The following is a 12,841-nucleotide window of genomic DNA, read 5'->3' on the forward strand; positions in this document are numbered from 1 at the left end:
TCAATAAACACAGCACGCTGTCGAACGTGCTATGTTCGTCCTTGTTCTCTCACCTTCTGTAGAATTGTTTTTTTTTTTTTTTTTTGTAAATAATAGCTATCCTAGCACTACACGACAGCTTTTACATCACTCTTACTTTTCCTGTGAGCTTGCCTATAAAGACACGAGATTTTGTGACAACTACAAACCTTAAATTTTTTCCGAACATTGTGTGAAATAATATTTAGCAAAACAGTTTCTATCAAGAGTAGCACTGAAGAACTTGAAATTATTGCGACTTCTTCATTGTCACAGTTCGAACTGAAAGTTGGGATAGTTGCTTTTGAATTTATTACATATTACCAGCGAAAATAAAACAGGGACGAAGGCACACAGCACGATCGGTAGACTTCAAATGAAATTTTATTTCGGACACATTATATATAAACTGATAATAACCACAAAAGAACATCCAAACTGATTGCAGCGTGGCACTATTTTGAGAACAGCTACACATGCCGAGCTGTTTCGCATGAAGATCTGGCGACGCCATCTTTTCATGGGCCTCCTTAGAATGACCTACCATTTTTCTAACTTCGAGCAGCTGTGCAAGCATTCTGTATGAACACTGAACTACTCGCATTGCACACAATTTCCAACGCGTACGAACCAGTCAAATTCAAGGTGCTAATACATCTCATCGCACAATTTTTCTGCTTACACTGTTCTCATGGATTCATGCGCATAGCCTAGTCATTTTTTCTCGTTTTTCCATAAAAGTATGCTCGAGAGGCATTAGTTTATACCGATGGCCCCATAATTCATTAATTATAAATCGACCCACGTAACACTTACAGATGCCGATAATCAAGTTTAAAAATGTGCGAACTTGAGCTGGTTAGTTTGGCCGTTTGACAAAATGTCAATTAGTTAAATAAAAAATTACCTTCTCCTCGAAGAAAAGTGCATTTCCCAGGCGCAATAACCGAGCGTACGGTTTTATGTTCGGTGCTTTCAATTGGTCGCATTTTATATGAAGTAAAGCCTACATCGTTCATTTTTAGGAGTCTAAAATGGCAATTCAAAATACCCTTGCGCTTTGTCAAAGAAAGCCGTAATATTTCGTGTTTACTTTCGAACGGGCTGGCCAAAAATGGGACAGCTGAAATCGCCCTGTTATTTGGCATTTACTGCACTTTCCCTTTTGTAAAGTGGTGAGCTGTATTTTTTTATTTGAATCATTGCATATGCGCAGTACGCAATTCTGTTGCGAGCCTTGGCGTCTAGTTTGGGGTCCAACAGCGAAATAGACATAAGAACATCGCACTTGCTGTACGTGACAACCTGAACATGCGTTGATACAGCATTTTACAGAGAAAACATAGGATAAACAAAAGACTATTATGACAACAGGAGATACAAATAAAAGACAATGCCAGCGTTCATCAAAGAAGCTTTTTAAGCATTGTACAAAGGGTTGGCTAGATTCTGCACCGTGAGGGAGTGCTTTCCATAATACAGCACCGTTGAACTCCACGAGTCTCTGTTCGTATGCTTTGTGACGTGGTGGAAAGCTAAGGCAGTCCTTAGTAGCTGTCCTCGTGTTGCGTGCCGGAAAATTAAGTATTGTGATGGGTAGTGGATTATTACACCGTATTATTGCATTAACCGCCTGAAGAACTTTTGCCCTATACGCGTCTCCGAAGAGGAGAACACAAAGCAATTGAAACGGACAGGTTATATGTGGGTTTTGTACGTAGTGCCCGAAGACTCCAAAAAATAATAACGATGACTCTGTATAAGTGTAAAATATCCGTAAAACTTCATGGTCAAAGCATTGATGGCTTTTAACGATGCGTGACAAGCACATGCATAATTGGAACATAGCTTACCAATTTGATATTTCCAAAGCATATCCTATTCGAACAAAACTCCTCCATACTTGTAGCAGCATACTCTGTTCAACCGGACATTATTCAAAAGTGTAGACAGCGAGTCACAATCCATTTCCTTCGCCCTGGCATGTAAGACAGCAAAATTTGTTTTGTTGATGTAAGCTGATCCTGCGTGAGCCAATTCGCGACACGAGCGAGCTCTTGACTTATTTTGCCCTGCAGTGTTTTAGTAGTATCGGCAACAAAAATAAAGCGTGTAGCAAAACTTCAGAGCACCGACAGAAGATTGTCGACGTATAAGGAGAAGACGGGCCAAAGAATGAGCCTTGCGGAACGCCCATCGAAACACGATGTGAGGCTGACAGGAAGTTATTAAGACGAACTGCTTCCGCTCTGAGATACTATATGATACTATATGATACTATAGATACTATACACTATATGATACTATAGATACTACAATGATACTATATGATTAACCGTGTCAAATGCTTTTTTCAAGTCTAGAAACACAACAACGGCAATCTTATGATGTAACGATGTATTAATCAATTGTGCAAGTACAAGAACTGCAGATGATGTGTAACTGTGAGAACGAAACCGATACTGATTAAGACAAATAATATCATGTTCAAGTGAATGTTCCTGCCTGCGTCTACAAATTATTTTCTCAAGAAAAGTATTAAATGTGCCCACAACAGGTACAGGTCTGTAGATCTCCTTCCTTGTACTACCTTTGCTACTCTGAGGGCACCGTGGTAATTTACGATGAGTCATTAAACACATTCGAAAGATGAATACTTAGTATATAGCTTTCAATAATCTGAAGGTAATTCCTAGTCCCGCCGCCTTACTCACAGAAAGGTTTTCTACTACCGCTGGAATATCCGCCTACCCTATATCATGTATCGAACAGCTGTCACTAACAGGTACGCAGGGTTCGTAAGTGGGAGGAAACTGCGCTGCTAGTGACGGCCCTACGTGAGAGAAGTAGTCACTAAAAGCAGCTACCGTAGCTTGATCCACCAATTCGGCAGTATAGGCTGATCACCAAATGCATCACTGACATATTTTTTGTTGTGTTTCCGCCGGCCTGATGCACCATCGAGGAGTAATATTGTTTTTGTTTTGTTTTTTGCTTCCGCTTAAGAGATACTGATTTATTCCTGAAGCATTTAAATTGGCTGCAGTAATAAGAGCTAGTTCTGTGTACCTTCCATTTGTGGTACCTTTTTTGCTTCAGCACAAATGAAATTTAATCCAGGGGCAGATGGCCTTACTGTATTTGTTGCGTATTATGGGAATGCTACTAAGGCTTAACACATTCTTAAGAGTTTCTTAAAAATTTAGATGTTCAATCTTAACGTCCTGTCATGCAAGGCACAAAAAATCAGTTTGCTCAAGGTTTCTACGAAGAAGCTTTTAATCAAACTTCGTACGCATATGTTCAACCGGCGACTTCTGTCTGAGTGGATTGGTTTGTATAATAAGGAAGATAGGTATATGATCAGCTATTACATCAGATCAAGTCCAGCACCTACCCAAGTGTATCTATTGCACAGAGGATTGTCTAATAAGGTGCTAGACGTGTCCGCAAGGCAAGTAGGTTGTGCGATAAGATTGCATAATCCAAATGACTTGAGTAGCAGCGCGTAACTATTTTGAGTGCCACAAGCTAAGTCAATGTTAAAATTACCAAACATAACGATATTACTACGGGATCCTTCAGGTAGTTCTCCCAGAGTAAACTCAACCTGCTCAGGGAAAGTTCCATCAACGAGTTAGGAGGTTGGTAAACCGCACCAAAAATTAGACCGATATTAAGTCCTATAAACAGCACTTACATTTATTCATCAGTACTTAAGAGAGAAGGCAGAATTTGAAAATGAATCTTTTCTCTCATAAGAGAATGCGACACCTCCATTTTGCGAATGGGAGTCGTGGAATTGCGACAGGAATTTGTATCTGTGAATATCATTTCTTTCGTTAAACTTAAGCCATGTTTCCTTAAAAGTAATTAGGTCAAACAATGATTTACTACGCGAAATACATGCAGTCAAGGAGTTTAAATTGTTATGAATATCCTGAAAAATGCAGTGAAATCCAGAACACGTATAATTCTTTCCGATCAACTTATCAACGAGGGAAGATCGCAAGGCCATGCCTAAACAAACAGAAACACTGTTTTTGCCTAACAGGCGTTACAGCCCAGTTCACATATATCAAACTTGCTAAACACGGAAATTAGCTCGATATATCTAATAATTCCTTAGAAAACTTTTGAGGAATTTACTCTATTTTCCGTGCGAATTTCGATGTACAAGTTAGCATCATGGCACTGCTTCATGATAACGCAAGGAAGGCGGCTTACGGCAATGCGCGGGGATTTTCTTTTTTGTTGTTGTAGCCTTTATTTTTCCGCGGTTTATAATTGGAGATCCAGGTTATATGCAGGCGCGGGTTGTAGGCGAGAAAATAGGGCATTGATGCAAACAGCGACTCAGCATCGTCATACACGCAGCTGTGCGTGCTTGTCGGGCTCCGGAAGCCCCTAGTCTGCCTTGTCCCTCATGTTGTTTTTCAATATCATACTCAGCGTGCATCTTAGGACGCTGTACGTAGCGGCGACGTCAGTCTTTTTTGCTCCACGTTCACCTCTGTTTATTATAGCCAGTCTTGCGAAGAACAGCCAGGTTCTTTCGTTTTACGGCAGCCGTTGCGTTAACGAGGGTAGTTGAAAAGCGAAAGGCGACCCCGCACGACGGCCACGACAACGAGCCATGTGAGAAAGCACACGATGGCATGCGTAGTTTCTACTCACTCTGTGCAGCGCCCTCATAATGACACCACTTACTCTCATAAATGCATGCGGGAAAGTCCCTTTCCATAAGAAAAAGCAAACTTCTTGGCGCGTATCGCACTGCCCGATGTTCAACCTCTCAAGTGTTCCGGCAATTTTTGTTCGATGTAGCCGTAAATATTCCTCTATCTTGAGGTTGAATATCTTCGTGTTTTAAAACAGTTCGATATAAAGGATAATTTGATTTAGGTGAGTTAGGTATAGTCGGGTTTAACTGTAGTGTGGCTGACCAATACGGGACAAATCCGCCTGCCAAGTTATGAGAAGTACAGGCGAATTGTCCGCCATTCGCATGAGCACTTTGCCTTGTGAAACCCAAGCGACGGTGCCTTAATGCGCGAATAAGGGAGCATTACAATTCCTTAAAAGGCCCGGCAAGTTGACATTTATCACTGCATTGCCGCCAGTATGGGTGTACTCCTGTTTTAGGTTCTGCGTCCATTTTGGACACACACAAAAGCCAGAAAGCACGTGTACGTGCTGAGGATGCACACATCTCCAAACCGTCGCAAGCATATATCAGTCAGGCGTCGGTGACACTACGTGACAAGGAAATTTCGTATCTTGCAATAACATGTAGCATGTGGCATGTGTGTGCTTTTGTTTTTGAGCGAGAGAAGAAAAAAGGGTCTGAAAATTTTCTTTGCGCATGCACCGTTCGGCGGTGTGATGTCTGTAAGTTTTACTCCTCATTAAAGAAGCATAGTCGAAAGTCAGCGCTTGTACTCGTCCTTCCTCCCTATGTGCGTCGTCTTGCTTTTCGCGCTGCTTACTTCCATGGGCCTTAACAATCGTCTTACTGTGCATCCATCTCGTTGGCCTTGCGTTGCATGTAACTAGTGAATTCCATTCTAATTTTACTGTTTACAATATTCTAAAGCATTTGCAGGCTGTTTAGTTTCCTGTGTGGTTCTAGAGTGGGAAGACCTTTTAAATGTCTAAGGTTATTAGTGTGTACATAACCTGCCAAATGCGCTGAAGATGAATTTTAGCACTTTTTTAACGCGTTCAATGCAGTTGATGTCACATTTGGTGCGCGGATCCAAAATTACGTCCGCATATTTTAATAACGGAGTAGCTAATGTCGTGTAGGCCACAAGCATAGTTTTAGAAGTGCAATGTGTCATACGATTTCTTAGCATGCGAAGTTTTCTCATAGCTTTGAAAACTATGTATTACACGTGACTACTCCAGCATAGCGTAGAACTGATATACAATCCCAAATATTTAAATTCGTCTACCGAAGTTATTAGAACAATATTGATGTTATAGGTGTGGACTAGCGGCATCTTATTGCATGTAACTCTCATCTGAACACGCTAGGAAGCGTTTAGACGCATCTGCCACACTCAGCAAGTTGTTAACCGCTGTTAAGAAGTTGTTCAGTATTTGTTGATCTTCATGCGACTGAAAAGTCTCAGTGTCGCCGCAAGGCCGAAGCAATGAAGGCGATAGCAACAAATTGGCATGTCACGCGAAGAACGGCAAGCAGCTCGAAACTTGCAGCGCGCTGCGCAACCAAAAAAGACGCACGAAAAGAACACACACAGAACGAACGCGAATTAACAACTGTCACAGCTCGACACTTAAAGCGCGCTGCTCAAACACAAAGAAGGACGCACGAAACGAGCGCACAGGTATACACAGGACGAGCGCGAACTAACTGTTTCAGTTGTTACTTCTTTGTATTTGAGCAGGTGCGCTCCATTCGCAAACGCGGCCGCTGCAGCGAGCGAAGTGACGTTCGTGCACTCTGTAACTTCAACGCAAGCTTTCCGGTGAAAGCACAAGACGAACAAACCACGCCCATCACGAGATAAGCGCGGGGGAGACTACGCCCCGTATAGGCCTCGCACGCTCAAGTTTGCGCAGCGCTGTCCGCCGCCCCAGCGGAGAGAGCTCGGACGGGTCGCGCTTGCTTGGTTTTCCCATTGCACGCGCGGCAAGCGGGGTTTTCCAAGCTTTTCTCTGGCGCCCCTTCGTCGTCTTGGAAAGCAAGCACGCATTCCTGCTGCACTGCGAACTGTCGCAAATGCCGAAGAGCCAAAAACTGCCCCTCAAGTTGTACCGCTTCCAATGGAAGCAGTGCGAGGAGCAGAGGCGACAAGAGTGGATCATGGCAGTGTGCCGAAATAAGCGGTGCTTTCAAGGTCTTGTCACTTTGAAGCAGTTTTTGTCGCACACAGTATTACCAACTATTAACGGGGAGAAACGCGATCGCCGTGTTCATTTGTAAGGGAAACGCGTTTGTGAAGTAAAGCTACAACAAATAGACAGAGGCATACATTTCGAAATTGCGCGCTGGCTTTCCGAGTGAACCGTTTGTGAGAGCAGCGGAGCATGTTAGCTTAGTACACCACAGTTTAAGTACCGTACCGTGAGTACTGCAAGTGTTTTATTCAGCTGATGGCGGTACATTTCCAGTCGCGGCTCAATGTAAACAGTAGGAGGGTAGCGAATTGGGCGAGTTGGAAAATGCTCATGATGGTTAGCGCAAACGCAACACAGACGAAAGAAGAAGAAACGACGACACGTTTCTTCTTCTTTCGTCTGTGTTGCGTTTGCGCCAACCATCATGAACAATGTAAACAGAATTAAGCTGCATGGTTGCACTGAGCGTTTATGTTGGCTTTACATGTCACACGCCGTGATTCATCTTCTGCCCGTGAACTCCGTGATTGCTTAGCAGGCTGAGGTGTTGCGCGGCTAATATCGAAGTCGTGGGTTTGATTCACGCATACGGCAGCAGCATTTCGATGGGAGCGAAATGCAGTAACCCCGGCGTACTTAGATTTAGGTGCACGTTAATGAACCCCGGGTGGCCAAAATTAATCCGAGGTCGCCCACCACGGCGTGCCTCATAATGTCATCGTGGCTTTGGCTAGTAAAATATTATAGCCTTGCATGCGCGTGGGCCGCGGCGAAATACAGCTGCCGTTTTGAAAATGAGCTGAAAAAAGAGCCAAGGCGGCAATAAAATTTTCTATGGCTTCGCGAAATCGGACGCGGTTATCATCGGGGACAAATCGAGGCGTAATCATAAACATGCGAGATCCCAGTGGGTTTGATGCTGACCAAGCGAGCTGTCGAAGCAACCGAAGGGACATTCGAATCAGCGAACACGATGCGTGATCAGACGTCGATATTATCCGAAATGAAACACGCCGCTACAGGAAACATGCGTGGTCGAATGGGCATGAAACATTTTTTTTTGCGCCGCATCATAATGCATTCAATGGGAGCTGTAAAAAGTTTCAAGGTGGCATTAAACTTACGATCCGACGTTGTTATCATCCGATGCAAACCTCGGCAAAAGTGAAACTGCCATGAACCTGAACACTGCGCATTGCATTGCTGCCAGCGACTCAACAAGGCCGACGTAAATTTATGCTCTTCACACTGAGCTCATAATAAGTTTAAAGCCGCACGACAAACTTGTCATCCAAGCAATTGAAAGTTGAGTGCTATACAAACGCACGCGAAAGCGTAGTGGTTGTTTGCTGAAAACTCCGAGCCGGCGGGACTGCAGCAACGAATGGGCGTTTTACCGGCAACATATTTACAGAGCCCGCACAGTCCCATCGACACGCATGTAGCGCTCGCACAAACAGCGTTGTCCTTTACGACCTGCTCGGTCCCGCAAAAGTGGTCGATCAACCGCTCTCCTCTGGTGAGATTCACAACGTGAAGATGTTCTATCGATCTCTGATTCTTTTTAAATCTTCAGAGCAAGCGACACGTGAGGCTGCGCGTGCACGGCGAGCAGGAGACAGCGCGTGCAGGGCGCGTGAACGTGCGGGGAGAGCCAGCGTTCCGAGAGTGCAGTCAAAAGGTACGAGCGGGGAGACAAGCAGCCGGCTTTCGCCCGAAAGGCGGCGAAACGCGTGCGCCGCAGCACCCGCTGGCCGAGCTTGGGAGGCCTATAGGGAAACGTACAGCGGAAACGCGCGCATCGGAACGAGCAAGGCGACGACCTTCAAAGCGCTCGCCCTTCGCGCCATCTCGCAGGGCTGGGCAAAGATACTTTGAAATTGTATCGCGATGCGATACAAGATACTCAGACGAAGTCATTTTTTGAGATACAGATACAAGATACTACCGCAATAATTGTATCTGATACGACACTTGCCAATTGTATCTTAAGATATTTCGATACATTCGCAAATTAGTTATTATATATCCATATAATGTAGCAGCAAAGAGCCAATGCACAAAATATGTCTGCTTGAAATTTCTTACCTGTGAACAATTTTGTCTCATTTGAATGAAATAGCTGCTAGTATCTTAAAAGTTTTGTCTTTCTTGCTCAAAGTACATTAGTTCAATTCCGAAACAACATACAGGGGTTTGTTTAAGCTGCTTAACAGGACATTTCTTTACACACTTCACTGACAGTGGTTCTTGCTTGGCTTTTTGTAAATGATAGAAGTCGCTCCTCAGCTTGCCGACCAGCTAGCGGGTTGCCATCTAATCGCAAGAACTTCAATAAGAAGCCTTTGCACAATGACACTAATGCCGCCGTAGGGTTTTACCTTGTCCGTTTACCTTACCACCACTACGCAATACCTCATCACCGGACAGGTGTACAGCAGCAACAAAGCTGCAAGCGACATTTTCTTTTTTTTGACGAATAGTGTATAAGTAGGGGACGTAAAACTGCAATGGCTGTTCATATACGTATCTGCAAGTGCAAAGCATATTGTATTGTCACGTGGTATACTGACTATTAGGATGGCGGCAGTCAAACTGTACAAACGATCAACCCTTAACTAACTTAAGGTAAGACCATAGAAGATTCAGTGTCTATGGAAAATTGCCTGAAACGACTCGTTAGGACTCTGATGAGAAAAGGGGAGGATTTGGTATGTGTTTCGAATCCCCCATCTGACATCTTTAAGGTGGCTCCTAATAATTTCCATTAATATAATGCAAACTCAATTTTGCTAATTTATTAAGCGGTAAGCAGGATATTTGGTAGTGTATAGTCAAGACCCGCCACGTTTGTGGTGCTCGACTGCTGACCCGAAGGTTGCGGAATCGAATCCTGGCCGCGTCGGCCTCATTTGTGATGGAGGCGAGATTTCTCGAGGCCCGTGTACTTAGATTTAGGTGCACGTTAAAGAACCCCAGGCGGTCGAAATTTCCGGAGCCCTCCACAGCGTCTCTCAATCATAACCTGGCTTTGGGACGTAAAACCTCAAATATTATTGTTACTGTATGGTACTCAAGGCACGTCCACATAACTATATATATATATAATATATATATATATATATATATATAATATATATATATATATATATATATATGTATATATATATATATATATATATATATATATATATATATATATATATATACACATATATATATATAATATATATATATATATATATATATATATATATATATATATATATATATATATATATATATATATATATATATATATATATATATATATATATATATATATATATATATATATATATATACTTGTTTTCAAGATCGCCTTGGCAGAACAATAAACTCAAGTGAAATATACATGTGTAAACAGTAGCAGAAATAGCGCAGACATTTAAAAGTAGCAATAAAGTAGAGAGCTTATTTTGGCAGCACGTGACAAAATTGATATTGCAGCGACCACACTGGAAAAAAACAATAGAGACCTAGATAATGCGTGCGATGCAAAGGAAGGACACCTAAGAAAGCATTTGTGCTAACAATGAAATTATGATTTCATGAACTTATTGAGTATATAGATAGCAGGGGAAAAAAAAGATATGGTACAGTGAGATATCTCTTGTTAGTTACAGGCTCGTTCTATTAGATCGAGAATCGGTATCGCCGGAGTTATAGTTCCTAGAACCTTATTTGCATATAAATCAATGTCATCGCATGGAAGGCAAACTTACATTCGTGAGGTCCTCCAAATCGCTGGTGTGTGAAAGCCATGAGACGCAAGGAAACTTCGTTATTTGCGTCAGATTTCGTAACGAAGCAGCACGCAAGATAAACTTCAATCACGACACGAAAACGTCATAAGAATTTGCAACAGGGACGCGCAAACATTTTCCCATGCCCTCACTAGCGGACTCTGGCAGACGGATAAAGTTACGTATCTGCCTTCAGTTTTATACAGGTGGCTTAGTGGCACCATTGCCACCTTGCGAAGCGGAGTTCAGCCAGCGATAAGTGTTTCACACGGTGGTGTTGCGATGGCAGTATCTTGTACCTTAAGATACATGATACCTTATTGAATGTATCGGATATACAGATACAGATACTCGTTTTGCTAGACATATCGCGATGCAGATACAAGATGGCCAAAGAGTAAGATAGCATCTAAGATACATGTATCTTCGATACTGCCCAGCACTGCCATCTCGCTTGTAATGTAGGGAACACGCTGAAATGCCCCCAAGATCTGCGTACCGCCAGCGGTAAGTGGTCACTTAGGTCGCCGTTAGTATGCTGAACAACGAACGTTCCGTGGCCTAGCTGTCTAACGCCCCGCGCTGCTGAGCGAGGGGGTCGGCCGTTCGATTCCGCGCGTCGGAAAGCATTTTTTGGCATTAATATTGCGATAACAATTATATGAAACTCTCGACTGGTTTTTGTCGTTGCCGTTGCCGTCATGTCGCCGATATGTATATCTTTGTATATAGGGTCATTCCAAGTGAAACGTCCCAGCCCAAAATCCGACCACCAGCGATTCTATTGAAAAAAATTGAGCTAGAAGGTAAATATGTAAGAGTAATTTTAGTAAAGTATTTTCGTTCAGAAAAATTACCTGGTCACGTGACAGCCCTTTGAATATTTCGGCGAGATGGCAAAGTTGGGTGGGAATATATTATGCGTATTCAATTTTAAAACTGGGTACAATGGCACATTGTGTTTTAAACCATTCTATTGACATTGTTATTTCACGTCACATCACAAGTCTGGCTTAAATAGGCTTAACAACGAAGCAAGAAAACGTGCAAATTCAGACAATTTTCGTAAAACCGGCGGCAATGTTTCAGCCGCAAACATTTTTTAGCTATTTTACCAGTCAACGTAGTGTCTGCTAAAAATACTTTCAACCTTTGTAAACAAGCGTTTATCGAGAAAAATGCTTGCAAAATTGACAAATAATGACTTTTTGGGTAGATTCCCTCGTAAATTAAGCATTGAGGCCCTCGCAATAAAAACATGTGAGAGGGCTTTTTATGTGCTCCGACGTCTTCTCTTCTGATGTGGAAATTTTCATTCCTGTAAATTTTGTTTAAAGCGAAAAAATAATTTTTGATGTCCACAACCAATGTCACTGGCAGGCACTGCCGATGTCTGTCTTTACTGCAGAACGCGTTCTTTTTCTCACCGATTTTTCGGGCTTGCATGAGGACTCCGTTAGTTTTTCAAGCAAACTATGGCAGTGTGATTTCGCATGAGTGTATTTGTATATCGGAACTAGCTTACTTTTGTGCCTTCATAACTGGCTTTCTTGGCACTAGGGGAAGTCAGGCAGACGAGCATGGCATGGGCATTAGCGTCTGGCGGTGGTATTTATTGGCTGACTCTGCTTCATTTTATTCCACGCGGATGCGTGAATCACATGATACCTTGCTCTCGGGTGTTTCGCACTAGCACAAGAACAGAGTTTCATGGTTTACCAACACTTGCAAAAGGAAATTATGGTTTCAAAACGTAAATTTCTTGTTGTTCAAGCCTATTGCTTTCCGATGTGCCGTCCTCTGGTCGCATTTTATACACCTTAATCGGTAATGTCAAAGTAGGCCACCTTGTCATTCACACCGGCTTTCTCACTTGAAGTTAATTAATGTTGCACAATGATGTAATCCTAACACGATGTTCTGAAAGAGTAATAACAGTATCTGGGGTTTTACGTGCAAAAATCAAGACATGATTATGAGGCACGCCATAGGGCTCCGGAAATTTCGACCAACTGGTGTTCTTTGACATGCACTGAAATCACACAGTACGCGACCTCTAGCATTTTGCCTCCATCGAAACGCAAACGCCGCAGCCGGGATCGTGCCCACGACCTTCGGGTCAGCAGCCGAACACCGTAACTGCTACACCACCGCGGCGGACAGTGCTGAAG

At 42.9% G+C, this 12,841-nt stretch overlaps 1 protein-coding gene across 1 annotated transcript in view; it reads left to right on the forward strand.

Annotated features, from left to right (window-relative positions):
* Positions 1-12,841, forward strand: part of LOC119375574 (uncharacterized) — a 198,155-nt gene that overhangs the window by 827 nt on the left and 184,487 nt on the right. The window lies entirely within an intron of this gene.

This window comes from Rhipicephalus sanguineus, chromosome 11 (assembly GCF_013339695.2).
Source record: "Rhipicephalus sanguineus isolate Rsan-2018 chromosome 11, BIME_Rsan_1.4, whole genome shotgun sequence".
Classification (NCBI taxonomy): Eukaryota; Metazoa; Arthropoda; class Arachnida; order Ixodida; family Ixodidae; genus Rhipicephalus; species Rhipicephalus sanguineus.